Here is a 17966-nt window from a genome sequence, read left to right as displayed (position 1 = left end):
TGGGGTTATTGTCAGGATCAAATTAGATAAAATGTGTAAAGTGCTTTGCAAACGTTAAATTTTGAGGATATTCTTTTTTTATTTTTTTAAATTTAATTTTTATTTAATTTTATAATTATAACTTTTTTTTTGACAGTACATATGCATGGGTAATTTTTTACAACATTATCCCTTGCACTTACTTATATTCAGATTTTTTCCCTTCCTCCCCCAACCCCCTCCCCCAGATGGCAGGCAGTCTTATACATGTTAAATATATTATAGTATATTCTATATACAATATATGTGTGTAGAACCGAATGTCTTGTTGCACAGGAAGAATTGGATTCAGAAGGTAAAAATAACAGTTTACACTCATTTCCCATTGTTCCTTTTCTGGATGTAGCTGATTCTGTCCATCATTAATCAATTGGAAGCAAACGTTAACTTTTTATAGAAATGTGATTATGCATTTGTCTCCATCTATGTTTGTGAACCTTTTAATCTTGTTACAATTTTTGGATATTTTATCCACTTGTAAGTTATTATGATGAGAGGCAGATTTGCTTAGTGGATACTATCCTTAAAATCAGAAGCACCTTAAAGTTCAAGTTCTAAATCTGACCCATATTAATTGTGTAATCTTGGTAAGTGTCTCAACTTCTCAATGCTTCCAGAAAAAATCCTTCTAATTTCCTATTTCTATGAAAGGCATTTCCAGCACTTGAGTTTGCAATTACACATCATCCTTGACTCTTTACAGAACCCTCTGAATCTAGTTATTTGCTAGTTCTTATCTGTTATTTTACCTCAACATCTCTTTGCATATATCTATCTATTCATCCTGCCATTCATCAATTCTATAATCTTTATAAACTTGGCTCTCACAATCTCTTACTTGTTTCAAAAGGTTCCTACTTTTCTTCTGTATCTATTCTTTCTCTTCCCTGATCCATCATCCTAAACCTGCCAAATTGATCTTGCTAAAGTATAGATCAACTACTTCTCTCTTCTGTTCAAGAGGCATCTGTAGCCTTCCATTAACTTAAAAATGAAATATAAACTCCCATATTTGGTTTACAAATTTCTTTGCAATCTGCTGCCAGCCTATATTCCCAAACTGAATTTACATTCTTTTCTTTACTCTACCCTCCAGCCAATAGCTAAACTGACCTCTGTGTTCACATCAGTGGGCTGCCATTCTATTTCCCTTTGTACAAAATGCCCTTTAAATTTGGGTATTTTCCCCTCTGCCTCTAGGAAAATCTAACTCCCTTCAAGGCTCAGAACAAGTGTCCCTTCCTTTGAAATTCCTTTTCTGTTGAACCCTCATGTTAGTGCCCCACTTCCATCATTTTGTGTGTGAGAAGGTGATTAATCATTTGTCAATTCTTTACTAAAAGATATATTCCAGGATAATCACAAAACTCCTCTCTGGGATTCAGTATAAGTCTAATAAATATGTTCAGGAAATTGTGAGAAATTAGTAACCAGTTCAAAAGTAGTACATTCTCCCTCTGTCCCTCTGTCCCTTCCTCCCTCCATCCCTTCTTCCCTCCCTCTCTTCATCTCTCTCTCTCACTCACTTTCTCTCTCTCTCTCTCTCTCTCTCTCTCTCTCTCTCTCTCTCTCTCTCTCTCTCTCTCTCTCTCTCTCTCTCCCTCTCCCTCTCCCTCTCCCTCTCTCCCTCCCTCTCTCTCTCTCTCCCTCTCCCTCATTCCTTTCCTCCATCTCTCTCTCTCTGTCTTACACACACACACACACACACACACACACACACACACACACACACACACACACTATCTTATATGTTTATTTTCCTTGACTCCTTTATCTTGATTTCCTCAAACTCAGAGGCTTCAAAAACTCTTTGTTAAAAGCTATGTGACTTGTTAAAATAATCAGGTGGCACAAAAAATATAGACATATTTTTAAAAATGCTTTAGGCTACAATAATATCATAGCTAGGGTTGTTTTTTTTTTCTCTTACCTGTAAGTTATTTCCTAGTTAGTCTGAGCAGAAAACAAGGGAAAAGAAATAAAATTTAAACCCTGATAAGAATTTATCCAGTGTAGTGCCCTGGATAAATGAGGAGTGAAAGAAGATTCATGCTAGATTTGATTTCAGTTGCTCTCACCAACCACAGCAGCCAGTTTTGCCACATATTCTCGCCTATATTCTTAGAGTCAGTCAACTTCTGCTTCTTCCAGTTTCTCCAAGCTCACTTCCAGTTCACTCACAACCTCATATTCATCCTTAGTAATTTTGTATCCATTTTATTCTGCTTGTTCTCTCTATGACAATGTATATCTTATCTTGCTTCCTGCAATATAAGAAAAGAATAGTATTACAGAGTGGCTGATCCTTCTTCTTATATTCTAGTTATGGGTAGACATGCCTTCAAGGTCAAAGGACTGAAACTAATGAATCTGAGAAATGTGGTAAAACACTCCCACACATTCCAACTCCCCAAATGATGCTCTGGCTTTTCTGGGCATTAACCATATTCATATGAATATGGCCTTTCATCTCAAAAGATTGCAAGACGCTTGAGGCTAGTTTATCTTACTTCTATTATATTCCTAACATATAGAACAATATGTTGCATAAAAATCCTTGCTGATTAAGTCACATTTCAAGACACCAAATTCAGTCTATAGAATGAATTAGTAATAAAGTTCATTTAGCAGTCAATAAATAAAAAAGTGTTTCTACAGGAATGGTAGAGAGAGATTGGAATGGGATTGTCAGTGTCCAATTGCCTGAAATAATTATTAGTCTGTTCCCCTAAGCACCTGTCAGATTGGCAAACTAAAAGAATGAGCCAGTTTCCCAAGATAAGTAATTGGTTGCTATTAGAAATGTCCTGAGAAAAGTTTTTACAAGTAAAAAAGGCTGCATACAGAAGATTCTGTTTAATTTGAATAGATACAAGTGATGAATTCAGTCCATGTTAGATTAAAAAAAAAGTTATAACAGTGGATTTTATTCTTTTTCTGAAATAAGAGCTGTTCATAATATTGATGGCTTATGATTTCTGTGGCCAAAATAGTTTTTCCTATCTAAATATAATCATCAAGGGTACATCTGAAGAAGAAAAAAAAAGCAATGATCTAGGAAGTCTCCTAATGAACCAAAATTATTTAATGAAAAGGCAGCAAAAGGAGAGAAGGAGCTGTTTTCTCTAATGAAAAGGTAGTAAAAGGAGAGAAGGAGCTGTTTTCACAACTGGAAAGTTGGCAAATGACAAGTTTATATTGATTATCTTGTTTCTTTTCCTTTTCCCTGCAGTAAAGACAATTCACACATATAAGCATCTCTTCAAAGAGGAAAGAAAGTTAAAAAAAAAAAAGACAAAAATTAAGTCAATTTTCTTCAGTTAGCAGTGAGAAGTACTCATCAGAATTATGAAAAAGTAGATGGAAACTAAAAGTTGGAGTGAGATTTCAGATTTTTCATATAAAATTGTCTTTTTTTTTTCTGGAAAAACAATTTGGAGTGATAGAGAGCTGGCCTTACGCTGAGGAAGACCTCAGTTAAAGTGTCACTTCTGATTTGCTGATTGTTATGAAACCTCTCAATGCCTTTTATAATTTTTTAAAAATTTTGTTTTACATTTACAATTTTATTTTCCCAATTCACATGTCAAAACATTATCTAACATTCATTTTACAGATTCTTAGTTCTTTCCCCCATACTCCTTTCTTGAAGGCAATTAATAAAATATTTTAATATATAATCATGTAAAACATTTTCATAATACTCATGTTGTGAAAGAAAACAGGAAAAAAACTCAAAATAATAAAAAAATGCTTCAATCTGTATTCAGAAACCATCAGTTCTTTCTCTGGAAATGATACCAGTTTTCAACACAAGTCCTTCAGAGTTGTCTTAGATCATTATATTGCTGAGAATGGCGGTCATTCACAGCTGATCATTTTACAGTATTGCTGTTTCTTTGTACACAGTAAATTTCACTTTGCATCAGCTCATGGAAGTTTTTCTGGGGTTTTCTAAAAGGATCCTACTGATCATTTCTTATAGCACAATGGTAATATAATAGTAATAATATTCACATGCCACAATTTATTCAACTATGTCCCAGTTGCTGATTATCTCCTCAATTTCCAATCCTTTGCCACCAGAAAAAAGCTGCTCTAAAGATTTTTGTACATATAGATCCTTTTTGTTGTCTTTTTTGGGAATATAGACCTAATAGTAGTTTTTCTAGGTCAAAGTGCATGATTTTATAGTTCTTTGTGTATAGTTCAAAAATGCCATATAATGTGGTTGAATCAGTTCACAGCTCCACCAAGAGCATTAATGCCTAATTTGTTCCACATCCCCTCCTGTTGGGATTACTAGGTGACAACTCGGGTTGTCTGGATAGTGACAAGGTGAGAATTCAGGTTGGACAATTACAAGGTGAGAACTCAGGTTGACTTGATGGAAGGAGCAGGCTCATTGGCTGAGGTGGTTCTTCCCAGAAGCCCTTGCATTATCCCACGCCCATTCTCTGGGAGAATAAAAGAGAGGACTCCCAGAGATAAAAGAAAGACTCTGCATTGCATCAGGCTTGACGGGGCTCCCTGCAGGAAGGGAAGTCACTTCTCTGGACAAGAGTTAACAGCAACTGCCTGGAGACAACGGTTCGTTACAGGAAGAAGAATCTGTCGGAGAGATTTGAGTAGAAGACACAGCAGATCTCTTCCCAGAGAGTGATCCGGCAGCTTCTAGAGACGACAGCTCGTTACAATTGGCGTCCACATGTGGGGCAAGGACTTTTGCTTATCCTGACAAGAGGAGCTAGACCAGACCTTCGCAATTTGGCGCCCGAACAGGGACAGACATGGTCCTGATTCCAGTGGAAAAGCTTCCGATCTAGATCTCAGTCTCTCTGACCCAGAACCGTGAGTAACGAGGAAACTTTGTTAAAGATTAAGTGAGCGTGCTAATAGATAAATAAGGAACTTAACTTGTTAAGGGCTAAACCAGGAATTTCTTATAGCTGAAATGGGGCAGATGTTAGCTATATTCAATCCCTGGACCTCAGCCGACTCAACCCCAGCCCCAGAAGCAACCTCAGCTCCACACCCATTCAGGAGTGGTACTATAGAGAGTATAATCAAGATAATTGAGGAGCAGAGTTTACTTGTAACCTGGGTACAGATTGCTAAACTCTTGGCTGCATTAAGATGCACATCCCCTTGGTTCTTAGAGGAAGAAAAGATAGATGTAGATAAATGGAAGCTAGTGGGATATGAAATGAAAGAATTTCAAGCAAAAAATGGGCCTCGTTCAATTTCTGCAGAAGTATTTTATATCTACAACATAGTTCAATTAGCCTTAAACTATCAAGCAAGTTGTAGGAGAAGGAAAAGTTCTAAAAATGAACAGAGGAGGAAGTGTGAGGAAAAAAGGAAAGATCAAGATCTTTCCCTAGAGCAAGAGGATTTAAATGAGGAATTATGGTATGATTCTCTTGAAGAAGCTTCAACCCTGCCTAGAGAACAGACTATTGACAGGCCCACATCAATCCCACCTTCAGAGATGGAGGAAGAAAGAGGGGAAGAGGCAAAAACACAAACAGAATTGTCTGTGAAGCAGCCTAAGCCTATGACAAGATTAGAAAAAGCATTGGTTAAAGCTAAGAGAGAAGGACAGGATATAAGTGATTTTATACATGCATATCCTGTGATTGAAAATACTGACTCTGTAGGTAAAAAAAGGAGAAGATATGCACCTTTAGATTTGAATAAAATTAAGGATTTGAAAAAAGGTTGTACCCTTTATGGGGCTACATCAGCTTATGTCAAAATGTTACTAGATGGTTTGTCTTATGAAGTCCTAACCCCGAATGATTGGAAATCCATAGCAAGGACATGTCTGGAACCTGGAGAAAATTTATTATGGCTTGCAGAATTTCATGAATTATGTAAAATTCAAGTCAGATGCAATTTGGAAATAGGAGTTAACACACAATTCACTTTTGAGCACTTAGCTGGTGAAGGTCAGTATGGAGAGAATTCGGAACAGATTAATTATACCATGACAATATATGAACAAATTGCTAAGGCTGCAATAAAAGCTTGGGATGTCCTTCCTGGACAGAAAGATCGTGGAGAGGCTTTCACTAAAATACAGCAAGGTCCCAATGAACCTTTTGCAGATTTTGTGGGACGTTTGCAAACTGCTGTCAAAAGAACTATTGGAGAAAATTCAGCTACAGAAATAATGACCAGACATCTGGCTAAGGAAAATGCCAATGAGATTTTCAAAAGAATTATATGGGGATTAGACAAAGATGCTCCTTTAGAGGAGATCATAAGACGCTGTGCTACAGTGGGAACAAATGCTTTTTACACCCGGACAATGATGAATGTGGAAAGACAGGGTCCCTCCTGGCAAGGGCCTTCTAGAGAAACTCGGCGATGTTTTCAATGTGGAAAAATTGGACATCTAAGAGCTCAGTGTAGGTATGGAGATACAGTGAGAAGACAGGATGAAAGAAGACCTAAAACCCCATGTCCAAAATGCAACAGAGGACTCCATTGGGCATCAGAGTGTAGAATAATTCAGGGAAATGGGATGAGGGGCCCAGGTCCAGGGCCCCAGGCAAAAAAGACTTGGGGCATGATGGCAGCTGATGTTACACCCAAAGAGCCTTTACAAGGCCAGGACTCTGATTTAATCAACCAGAAGAAAAGCAATCACATGGCAGAAAGGGATTACCCAATCAGTCAACCAAAAGGCAATCAGATTGCAAAAATGGATTACACTTGGGGAGAATACAGGCCTTTTAAACCAACAGGGCTGTGTCCAGTGCAAACAATTCCAATGTAATTGCCAGATGATGAGAAGAGATTTAGAAAGTGGTAAATAGAAGGTAATTAGATAGGTTAAATGCCTGGGAGAGAGGGTTTGCTTGTATTTCTTCAGCAGGAGAAGGAATCAGATGGGTGCCAACGAGTCGTATTCGCCTTGTCCATCAGAGAGAGACAGAAAAAGAGAAAGACCTCAAAATAAAGGAGAAGATATAAGAAACATCTTACACTGAAAGAGCATGGCTAATAAAAAGACTGTTAAAGAACTTTAAAACCATCAGGAATCATTGGACTTCCTCACACAAGATGAGACTAATGGACAATGGACTTATGGACATTTATAAATTTTCAATTTATGATTATTTGATTATGTTATATACTTCTAGCATGTGTTATGTTACTATGTTACTATGTGCTTATGTAATTTATGTAATTATCTGTAATACTTCCCATATTGATGGATTTATGTTTCAAGGTCATGACTGTCCTATGTTCTAAATCAAAAGAAAGGGGGAGATGTTAAGATTACTAGGTGAGAACTCAGGTTGTCTGGACAGTGACAAGGTGAGAATTCAGGTTGTCTGGACAATTACAAGGTGAGAACTCAGGATGACTTGATAGAAGGAGCAAGCTCATTGGCTGAATTGGTTCTTCCCAGAAGCCCTTGCATTATCCCACGCCCATTCTCTGGGAGGATAAAAGAGACAGCATTGGGCCCAGAGAGCAGATTGGCCTGGAGAAGGATAAGAGCTGGAGGAGATTCAAGAAGAAGACTCTGCATTGCATCAGGCTTGACGGGGCTCCCTGCAGGAAGGGAAGTCACTTCTCTGGACAAGAGTTAACAGCAACTGCCTGGAGACAACGGTTCGTTACAGGAAGAAGAATCTGTCGGAGAGATTTGAGTAGAAGACACAGCAGATCTCTTCCCAGAGAGTGATCCGGCAGCTTCGAGAGACGACAGCTCGTTACACCCTCCCACACTTGTCATTTTCCTTTGCTGTCCCATTAACCAATCTAATAAGTAAGAGTCAGTACTTCAGAATTCTTTTAATTTGCAATTCTGCAATTGATAGTGCGTCAGAGCTTTTTATTTTTTAATATGGCTATAGAAAACTCTTATTACTGCATCTGAAAACTATATCCTTTTATCATTATACATTGGGAAATTTTCTTATTTTTATAAATATGACCCAGTTCTCTATATGTTTGAAAAATGAGGACTTTATAGGAGAAACTTGCTTCAATTTTTTTCATATTTACTATTGCTAATTGTATTTCCCTACATCATATTTTCCTCTGTGTTTCTATTCTTTCTCTCCTTTCCCCTGTCCCTCAAAAGTATTTTTCTTTTGAATATCACCTTTCCCAATATACCCTCAATATCTCCTTCTCTTATCCTTCTCTTACTATTTTCCTATAGAATAAGTTAGATTTCCATACTCAATTGAATGTTCATGTTATTCCTATGTTGAGCCAATTGAGCAATAAAGTTCACTTAGTACTCCTTACCTTCCCACTCTTCCTCTCCACAGTAAAAGATTTCTCTTGCCTCTTTTATGTGAGATAATTTATCCTATTATGCCCCTCCTGTTCTCTTTCTATGGATGCATGTTTTATTTTAGGTATCATTCCTTCCTGTTCAACTAATATCTGTGCCCTCTATATATGTTTCTGCCTGCCCCTAAAAAGGAGAAAATTTTTATGAGTTACAAATATCATCTTTCCATGTAGGAATATAAGTAGTTTAACCTTATTGAATTCCTCATGATTTCCCATTGTACTTAAAAACAAAATCATCTATTTTTTCCCCTCAGAGTACTTGAAAGTTCTCTATTTCATGGAATATTCAGTTTTCCACTAAAGTATTGTATTGCTTTGTTAGGTAGGTTATTCTTGGTTGTAATTCTTTGCAAGCCCTCTGACTCTTTAATGAAAAGTCTTGTGTTATTTTAACTGTGGTTCCATTATATTTGAATTTTTTTCTGATTGTTTGCCACATTTCTCCTTAATCTGGGAGCTCTAGAATTTGTCTATAATATTTATGGAAGTTATCATTTTGGGATCTCTTCTAGGAGGCAATTAGTGGGTTCTTTCAATTAATATTTAATCTCTGGTTCTAGAAATTTTCCCTGGCAATTTTGAAAGATGATACCAATCCAGGGAAACCCTTGGAACCCAGGGAAAAAGTAAATACAGAGAAAAACTTGGCAAATAGTGGTTAGTTTCAAAGTTCACTTTTTAATTCTTTATCATCACATCTAATTTTGTATCCAACAATATTCCAGTGAACAAATACATGCACATATATCCACTGTAATGTCCGGGCTAGTTTTCTGGAGGGTCCTAGGACAGTCCTTGGTATTTAGGTGGAGAAGTGAAGGAGGCAGGAGAGCTACCACATGGCTGGTCAAAGATGGAGTCTGGAATTTTTAGTCTGGAGCCTGAAGTCTTCTCTGTGTCTATGGCTGAGAGAGTCTTCTGTGTCTGAGACTCCCCTAAATATCTCAGTATTATTACATCACTGCAGCACATTGAGCATGTTAGAAGAGCCATTATATCACCATATGGAGAACTATTATCTCATATTGAGTAGGTGCCGTCCTTGATTCAAGTACACCTTTTCAGATTTCTAGCCCTCTACAATATACTATACTATACTACATTCAGATCAATTAACAAATTCCCTAAAAACAATGAAAACTATTGAATATGTCTTAATGATGGGGTTCTATCACTAATATTCAAAGCAGGAAAAAGTATTGAACAAATTAATAAATTTTTAATCTATTTATATGCCCCAAGTTAATCATTTGGTAGCTTAAATAAGCTTTTTGTTATGATAAGCAGACTGAGCTGTATTGTTTTTTTTTTTTTTTTTGCGTTTTTTTTCCTTTAATGTTCCTTAGTCTTTCAGCTGTGAGCTACTTAAATCCTGACTTTTTGCATATCAGTCTTTAGGATGGCTAATGTCCAAACAGTAGGGAATATAAAAGGACCTTGGCCAGGTGGTCTGTGAATTTATATGAATTCAGCTTTGCTCTTCTACTCTGATTTTTTTTTCCAATATCAATTACTAAGATTGTATTTTTTCCCTTGTGACCAATTCTCTACCTCTTACTGTTGGTCCAGTTAATTTTTTCCAGTATTATTAGAGATTGAATCTGACCTCCTAGTCTAGACACATAGCCCTAGCATCTCCCCAGAACAATTTTGAACTTTAAGAGGAGAAAGTATATGAACTATGACTTTCCTATAGCACATAAGCATAACAATTGTGAACTTTTTCTCCCACTCTGGACTCTGTACTGTTGGGAAAAGCAGTAAATATTGTGATCACACTGAGAAAGGCATATGTTCATAGTACATTAATATATGATCAATTTTTAATTAAATGCACTAATAGATTGGCTTAGTGACACAGATAGTCTAAAATAGTTGATAATTCAAATAAAAAAATTGTGTTTTTTGGAATGGTAAATCCTTTTTTTTTTCCGTTTTGGCAATAGACTTCTCTTGATAACTATGCTATTTTTAGTTCATTTACCATGATGTCCTCCATCTTTTCTTTTAACAAAGAAAAATATGAGAGGAAATGTGGTGAAGTAGATATGACTGGCTTCAGAGTCAGTAATATGTGGACCACAACATAGTGTTTTCACGCTTTTTGTTGTTGTTTGCTTGCATTTTTTTCTTTCTCTCTCTCTCTTTCTATCTCTCTTTTTGGATCTGATTTTTTTGTGCAGCATGATATTTGTAGAAATATATATAGAGAAATTGAACATGTTTATCATATATTGGATCATTTTCTAACTGGGGGAGGAGAGGAAGAAAGGGAAAGAATTAGCATACATGGTTTTGTAGGGGTGAATGTCAAAAATTATCCATGTACATATTTTTAAAATAAAATGCATAATTAAAATTGAGAGAGAAGGGGAGAGAGAGAGAGAGAGAGAAAGAGAGAGACAGAGAGACAGACAGACAGACAGACGGAGGGAGGGAAGAAGAGAGGGAGAGAGAGAGGAAGAGAGAAATTGGGTCTGAATCCAGATTGGAAAATACATTGGTATGAATCCTTTCCTCAAAGAATACTAGCTGTATGCCACTGACTAAATCACTTAGCTTTTCTTCAATTATAATTAGGAGTATGCAATGGATTTAGAGCTACAAGTAATCTTGGGAGTTTAATCACCTTCAGCTTTTTTTTTTCTTTAAATATTTTTTTCCCAATAATATGTCAAAAGAAAAAAATTTTCCATTTATTTTTGCAAGAATTTGAATTTCAAATTTTTTCCCCTCCTTCTTCTTCCTTCACCTCTTCTGAAAATGTTAGGCAATATGATGTAGGTTATACATATTACTAATAAATCGTGATTGGGAAAGAAGAAACAGATTAAAAGGAAAAAAAATGAAATAATAAAATAAGGAAAAAGGTAAGCTTCAATCTACTTTTAGAATCAATCAGTTCTTTATCTGGATGTGAATGGTGAAGCTATTGTAATTGTCTTGGATTATGATTCTAAGAAGAGCTGAGTTATTTATTGTTGAACACACAGTGTTGTTGATACTATGTACACTATTTTCCTAGTCCTGTTCACTTCACTTTGTATTAGTTCATACAAGTCTTTCCAGGTTTTGCTGAAATCTGTCTCCTCATCATTTCTTACTACACAATAGGATTCCATTACATTCATATACTGTAGCTTGTTCAGCCATTTCCCAAAAGATGGGCATCCCCTCAATTTCAATATTTTTGCCACCATGAAAAGGGCTGACATGAATATTTTTATACATGCAAGTCCTTTTCCCTTTTTGGGGGATGTCTTTGGGAAACAGACCTATTAGAGGTATTGTTGGATATTTATTTTTAGATTAGGAGTGACCTGAGCATGTTCCTCACATACCATACATCACTACTAATCCTGGTAACTTTGAACTGCCTATCAACACATCTAGAATGTTCTCACTCCTCACTATTATCTGTTGGGATATCTGAGTTAAAAACAAACAAACAAATAAACACAAAACATCAAAATAAAAAACAAAAACAAACTTAGGTGCCAGCTTTTTTCAAGGAAGCTTTTTCTGATCTGTTCAGCTCCTAGTATCATTCTCTTCTAAAGACTGTGATAAAGATTAAGATGTCTTAGTTTTTTCTTATTATTTTAGTGCTTGGCATAATACCAGGTATATAGTGGGCTCTAAATAAATGCTTGCTGATTGATTAAGGAGGACACAGTAGAGAGGAGAAGGTTGATAATGTAGAGAAAAGGGGAGATTATGAATAGAGCAAAGTCTTGGAGGAAACAGGAAGGGATGGGTTCAAGGACATAGATTAGAAAAAGGAAAGCCACCTAGTCAAAGACTGGAGAGAATGAGCAGAGAAGAAACCTGAGAAGAAAGATAGGAATAGAAAATTAGGAGAATAGAATTGAAGGATTTCATATAAAGTATTTTCATCTAAGTAAATTAAGAGTCAAGTCTGGCCCAAAGTGAAAATGGAGCAGGTAAAGTTGGGACTTGAGGAGGAGAAAAGATTGAAATAGCCACTGTGGTGTTTCCAGGTATCAAAGATGCAAAATGTTCTGGACCATCATCTCCAATATTTCTGTACTAAAAATCAATTGAATTGAGAGCCAAAATGATTTTACTATTTTCCCTTTATCTTTTCCCATACATGCTTTCTGATTCATCCAATAAGACTGATTTACCTGGTCACAGTACTATTAATTAAAAAATGCACTATGCTCTAAGTTCTGACTTTGTTTCATTCTTGATATTCCCAGATTCTGAGAAGCTTTAATGATATCTGAGAAATTTAGGTCTAGAAACTAAACTTTGAAATGATTTGTATGCCAAAGAACTGAACCTGTAATTAATATACACTACCACTAGGTGACAATGGTGAATGCTTTGTTATAAATAAGTTTAAATATCACTAACAGAACATTTAAAACACTTTATCCATGTGGAATGCTTTTAAAATCATAAAACCTAGGTACAACTCCATACGATTTTTATTAATCTTTAGCTATGAACAATTTAAAAATGCATTCTTATTCAATGACTTTGACTAGGATTTTATTGTTCAACAAACCTGCTTTTCTTAGAGTCAAAAGCCAAACTACAGGCCATCTCAGCATCAAAAGACCTTGTGCTAATTTCCTCCATTCACCAGTGGCCTTCCTTCTTTTCCTGATAATAATAATTTCTATTTACTTGTCAGAGAGAAATTTTAATTTCCTTTTCCACCATCTTGATTTTCCTCTTTCCTTGTATGGGGTAGAACTTCATTTGTCTATGTTACTGTGTGTATAAAACAGCATGAATATATTTTTATTTTTCAAAATCTGAAGGAAATAGTTTTTCATATTTTACAACATACTTTTTATTTGTTTCTTTACCAACAATTCTAACTCTCAGATCTAGTTCATACACACACACACACACACACACACACACACACACACACACACACACACACACACATCCCTTTTAAAGGAATACAACCTTTTCTGTAGTTGAACAGATCAGAAAAGGCTTCATATAAAAAAGACTTTTCCCAGTGGAGATGCCCCAACTATGAGTTCTCTAATTGAGGGGAATGCCCAATGCTTGGACACATTAAACCAGATACCCTATCTTTTCATTTAGGAAACCAAAGTTTGAATACTCAGATTTAACAAACCAATGGAAGTTATTAATGACAACAGCCTTGAAGCGGGATCTTTAGAAGCAATTTCTGAGGGTCCAGACTCAAAATGTATTCAACTCATTGTTGGATACAAGGGCCCCATTATAAACAATCTAAGTTTAAATTTTTTGAATACAAATATTTTTCTGATGATGTGTGGCACTATGAAACATTACAATTCCTGAAGAGTTAAAGATAAAGTGATAGATCTGGGCAATTTCCAGTCACCTGATCTATCTCTTGCCACTGAGCCCAAATGACTCCAGAAGAGAAAGTGAAACAGGCCTCCCTCACTTCAATCCAATTCACTTGCATGCCATGGCATCCCCTCCTTGAAGTCATTGTCCTTTTCAAGAAAAAAAAAAAGAAGCAATAGGAGCCGCCCCACTGGGGACTCAACTGAAACTGGCCAGTTGGGCAACATAGTTCATTTTTTTTCCTCTTCTCTTCTCTTCAACTCTTCTCTCTTCTCTTTCTTCTTCTTTCCCTTCCCTTTTCACTATTATAACTTCATCTTTAGGTGCTGTAAATATAAGGAATATAAATCTTGATTGCTGAAGCCTTCCAAGATAGCTTGGAGGTTTATAGGCTAGGACCATGCCTTAAATCCAAATCATTTTTGGTGCTTGTTGATTGAAGAACTATTGGTCCCAGGCCAAAACTCACTTAGTCATTGTTTGACCCTTGATTAGCTCAGAGTGAATTTTCTTCTGTTTTGGCCAGAATTCTAAGCGTCTTCTCCTCCCTTGATTTTTTTTTTTTTCTGACTAGGGAAAAGAGGTCATTCTCTCCCTTATTTCTTACTTATCCTTACTCAATCATTGGCCTTTACCTTGTCATACCCTGAGATCTGAGAAATATCTTAAAGAGACCATGTTTCTTACTGTATCCAGGGCCATCTGTAGTTATCCTGTTCTATATTGGCTCTGGATAAAGTGAGACTGGTGACCTTGCATAAGCCTGTCATACTTTAATTTAATATACTTGTATGTCATAGCATTATTTTCTTGATGCCATGGTCCTCTTCAAAACAGTACAAGCAGCAACAACAAAGATAAGATTCACTCAAACATCAATTTTGATCTCCTTGATGTTACCAGGCTATGATTCATTATAGGACAGGACTTACACAAAAGATGTAGTATGAATGATGTTATCAAATAAATGTGTAAGTGAAAAAATAAGTAAAGTTGCTCATATTGCAATAGTAAAGGATGACTGGAAAAACCACATGCTTCGCTGGCATTCTCATATCAAGAAAACTTAAAGAAGACCCATGCATCTTGGGTACTCATTGGGTAGAGACATATTTTTTTTTAATTTGCCAATGACTACTTCCTAAACCCTCTCAATATTATAGGCAATATAACATTATATAAAGAATTAAAAACTTCAGTGCCAACAAATAAAATTTCCATTTTTATCTAGATTATAATTTATTTTCATAGGAAGATACATTCTATTTTACAGTAAAAATAGTATATGCTTTTTGTACATATAAGCTCCAAAGCTATTCCCTCAAATTTCCATTCACACCATCCCCTAAGGGCTATCAAAATGTGTATACTCTGATCCAGCAGTGTTTTGACTGGGCTTATATACCAAAGATATCTTAAAGGAAGGCAAGGAACCCAGATGTGCAAAAATGTTTGTGGAAGTCCTTTTTTGTAGTGTCAAGAAATGGGAAAATGAATCGATACCCATCAGTTGGAGAATAAATAAATTATGCTATATGAATATTATGGAATATTATTGTTATATAAGAAACTATCAGCAGGATAATTTCAGAGAGGCCTGGAGGGATTTACATGAACTAATGCTAAGTGAAATGAACAGAACAATATTATATAATGATCAATTCTGATGGACGTTGCTTTTTTCAACTATGAGATGATCAAGGTCAGATCCAATGACATATCAAGATAATTATATAAATATGTATGCATATATTGGATTTAACATGTATTTTTACCATGTGTAAAATATATTGAATTACTTTCAAATAAGGGGAGAGGAGGGGGAAGAGAGGGGAATTGGAACACAAGATTTTGCAAGGGTTAATGTTGAAAAATTATCCATATATATGTTTTGAAAATTAAAAAGGTTTAATAAAAAAATTTCCATCCACACTGTCAGGTCTTATTTCCAGAGATCAGATTGCCAAATATCCCCTCATAGTTTTATGAATAGCCCTGAAAAATTTGGCATATCTATTTTTAATGTTATTTTAGTTCATGAGCTCCTAATGGCTCCCATAAATCATTGATATATGGATATCAGCTAATTAGTTAGATTTTTGTAAAGGTCACTTACTAAGGTATTATAGCAGATGAGTAACCATTCCAAAGTCTTTTCCAAAAATATGTATAAAGTCAAAAGGAGAGTGGTCTTGAGCTTAGAACACATGTGGTAAAGATATGGCTCACAAATCTGAGAAGTCCTTTTGCTCAATTATCAACATGTTTTACTTAGGTATGCTGAATTCAGTTTTTTGGTTGGAATTTTTGTGGAATCTTGAACCTGCCTTTCCTAATTTATCTTAGGATTGCAATACAGACCTTACAGAATGTGATTCCTCCAGGAATTTTGATGCAATGCTAATTTGGAAAAATTGTAATTCCTTGGTCTTCTAAAGTGCATAGTTCTTTTCTAGACAAGGGCAGAGGAAGCTGAGACCTATGGCATAGACCTCTCCACTCCAATGATTCCTTTTCAAAGGCTTTAGCTAAAAAATCTTTAATTTACCATGAACAAAACAAACTTCAAAACAAAAACTGGTTAGCTGTTTTAGAAAGGACTTGTTGCTTGTGGCCAATTCCATAAACCAATTCAAATTGACTTAACAAACCCTGTTCACACTTAGATCACACTTTCAACTGATTGATTCAAAGGTAACTGGAATTAGTGTCTTCTTATAACTTTAAAGGAATGGAATAATTGTCTACACTGATCCTACCTCCTCTCTTAAATATTCATTGAAATACCAACTTTCATGAAAACAGTCTATGTCTCATTGGGACACAGAGTTTCTACTGGGCTTTCATCCTTCCGTAGGGAATACACTTGGAAGTTTTACTAAGCTGCAAAGATTTTGAGTATGAGCAGATGGATGGCTATGAACCTATCATATGAATAACTAAAAATCCACCCAAGAATGGAAAGAAACTGTGTTGACAGAGTGTGTAAATGAGATTTGGCCTTGCCACCATTCGGGAGCACTGGGTTTATTCAATTCCAATTTTCCTTTCATAGAAACAACTGTGTGTGTGGTGCAAGTGGGATTGTCAACTCCCACAGAAATGAAATGCCTTATCATTCAACTGCAACCACTTTGGCTGAGCAAAGAGTGAGATATCGATGGGCTCTGCACAAGAGAGCAAGGGAATGGCATCCAAAACCCTGAATGAAAACGTTGTGATGTAGAAAAAAGGTAAGGATAATAATAATGTATTGTGCTGACTGAAAACATCTTTTCTTTGACCATCTTGTGGTCTGTCCTCAGTTGCATAAAATAAGAGAAGTACCATTCTGCTAGAAAAAGAAAAACAAAATGGGCTGGGAAAGAGTCATGACAGAGTCTTGAGGGGCAACCATGGTTAGTGGGCAAGACTTAGATGTCAATCAGGAAATATTAATCATATCTCTTTACATACTTGAGACTTAGGAATTAGAAACTATTATCTTCATTTTATAGATGAGAAAACTTATGGTCTTACCACTAGTGTCTAAATCTGGATTTGAACTTAGGTCTTGCTCTATGTCCAATTCTCCATCCATTTGACCCCTAGTTATTTTATTTGAAATCAGGAACAATGTCATATAGAAAGTTTTGGATGAACTGAACTGAATTGTAAAGGAACCAAAGGATTCTTAGGGAGAAATATGAGAAAATAAGGATGTAGAATGAGGACAAAGGCACTAAGATGTATGAGGAAAAATAGGGAGAACAGTTTGGCTGGACTGTAGTATGGAAAGTAATGTGTAACACGGTTGTAAAGATAGATTGGGGTCAGGTGGTGAAGAGCTTTACATATCAACAGGAGAGTTTATGTTAGCTGCTAGAGGTAATGGAAAGCCATTGCAGTTTATTGAATAGTGGAATAACATAGTCAGACCTTTGTTTTTGGAAAATCACTTTGTCATTTGTGAAGAGAGGATGGATCAGACAGTCATGAGGCAGGAAACCTAATTAAGAGATTAGTTATTGCTCTAGTCTATGCAAATAATACTATAAGTCTGAAATAAGATGTTGGCTGTGTGAGTAGAAAGGGAGGGGATGTATATGAGAGATTCAATGAAGCTAGGAATGACAAGATTTGACAAATACAGGATATATGTGGTGAAAGGAATGAAGGATGATATCAGGTTGTGGCCCTGAATCTTGGCTAATAGGGAAATTGAGAAGAGGGGTGGGTTTGTGGGAAAATAATTCTATTTTAGATATATTGAGTTTGAGATGAGAGTCAGTTTA

The 17966-nt window shown here is 35.9% G+C and overlaps 1 long non-coding RNA gene across 1 annotated transcript in view; it reads left to right on the top strand.

Moving 5' to 3' along the window:
* LOC141542924 (uncharacterized) overlaps positions 1 to 16985 on the top strand; it is a 32065-nt gene extending 15080 nt beyond the window's left edge. Inside the window, exon 3 of the long non-coding RNA XR_012482274.1 lies at positions 16748 to 16985. This is a non-coding gene — a long non-coding RNA (uncharacterized LOC141542924). The remainder of the gene's footprint in view (positions 1 to 16747) is intronic.
* The last annotated feature ends 981 nt before the right edge of the window (positions 16986 to 17966 follow it).

Source organism: Sminthopsis crassicaudata, chromosome 5 (assembly GCF_048593235.1).
Source record: "Sminthopsis crassicaudata isolate SCR6 chromosome 5, ASM4859323v1, whole genome shotgun sequence".
Lineage (NCBI taxonomy): Eukaryota > Metazoa > Chordata > Mammalia > Dasyuromorphia > Dasyuridae > Sminthopsis > Sminthopsis crassicaudata.
This window is presented reverse-complemented; position numbering and strand designations above follow the sequence as displayed.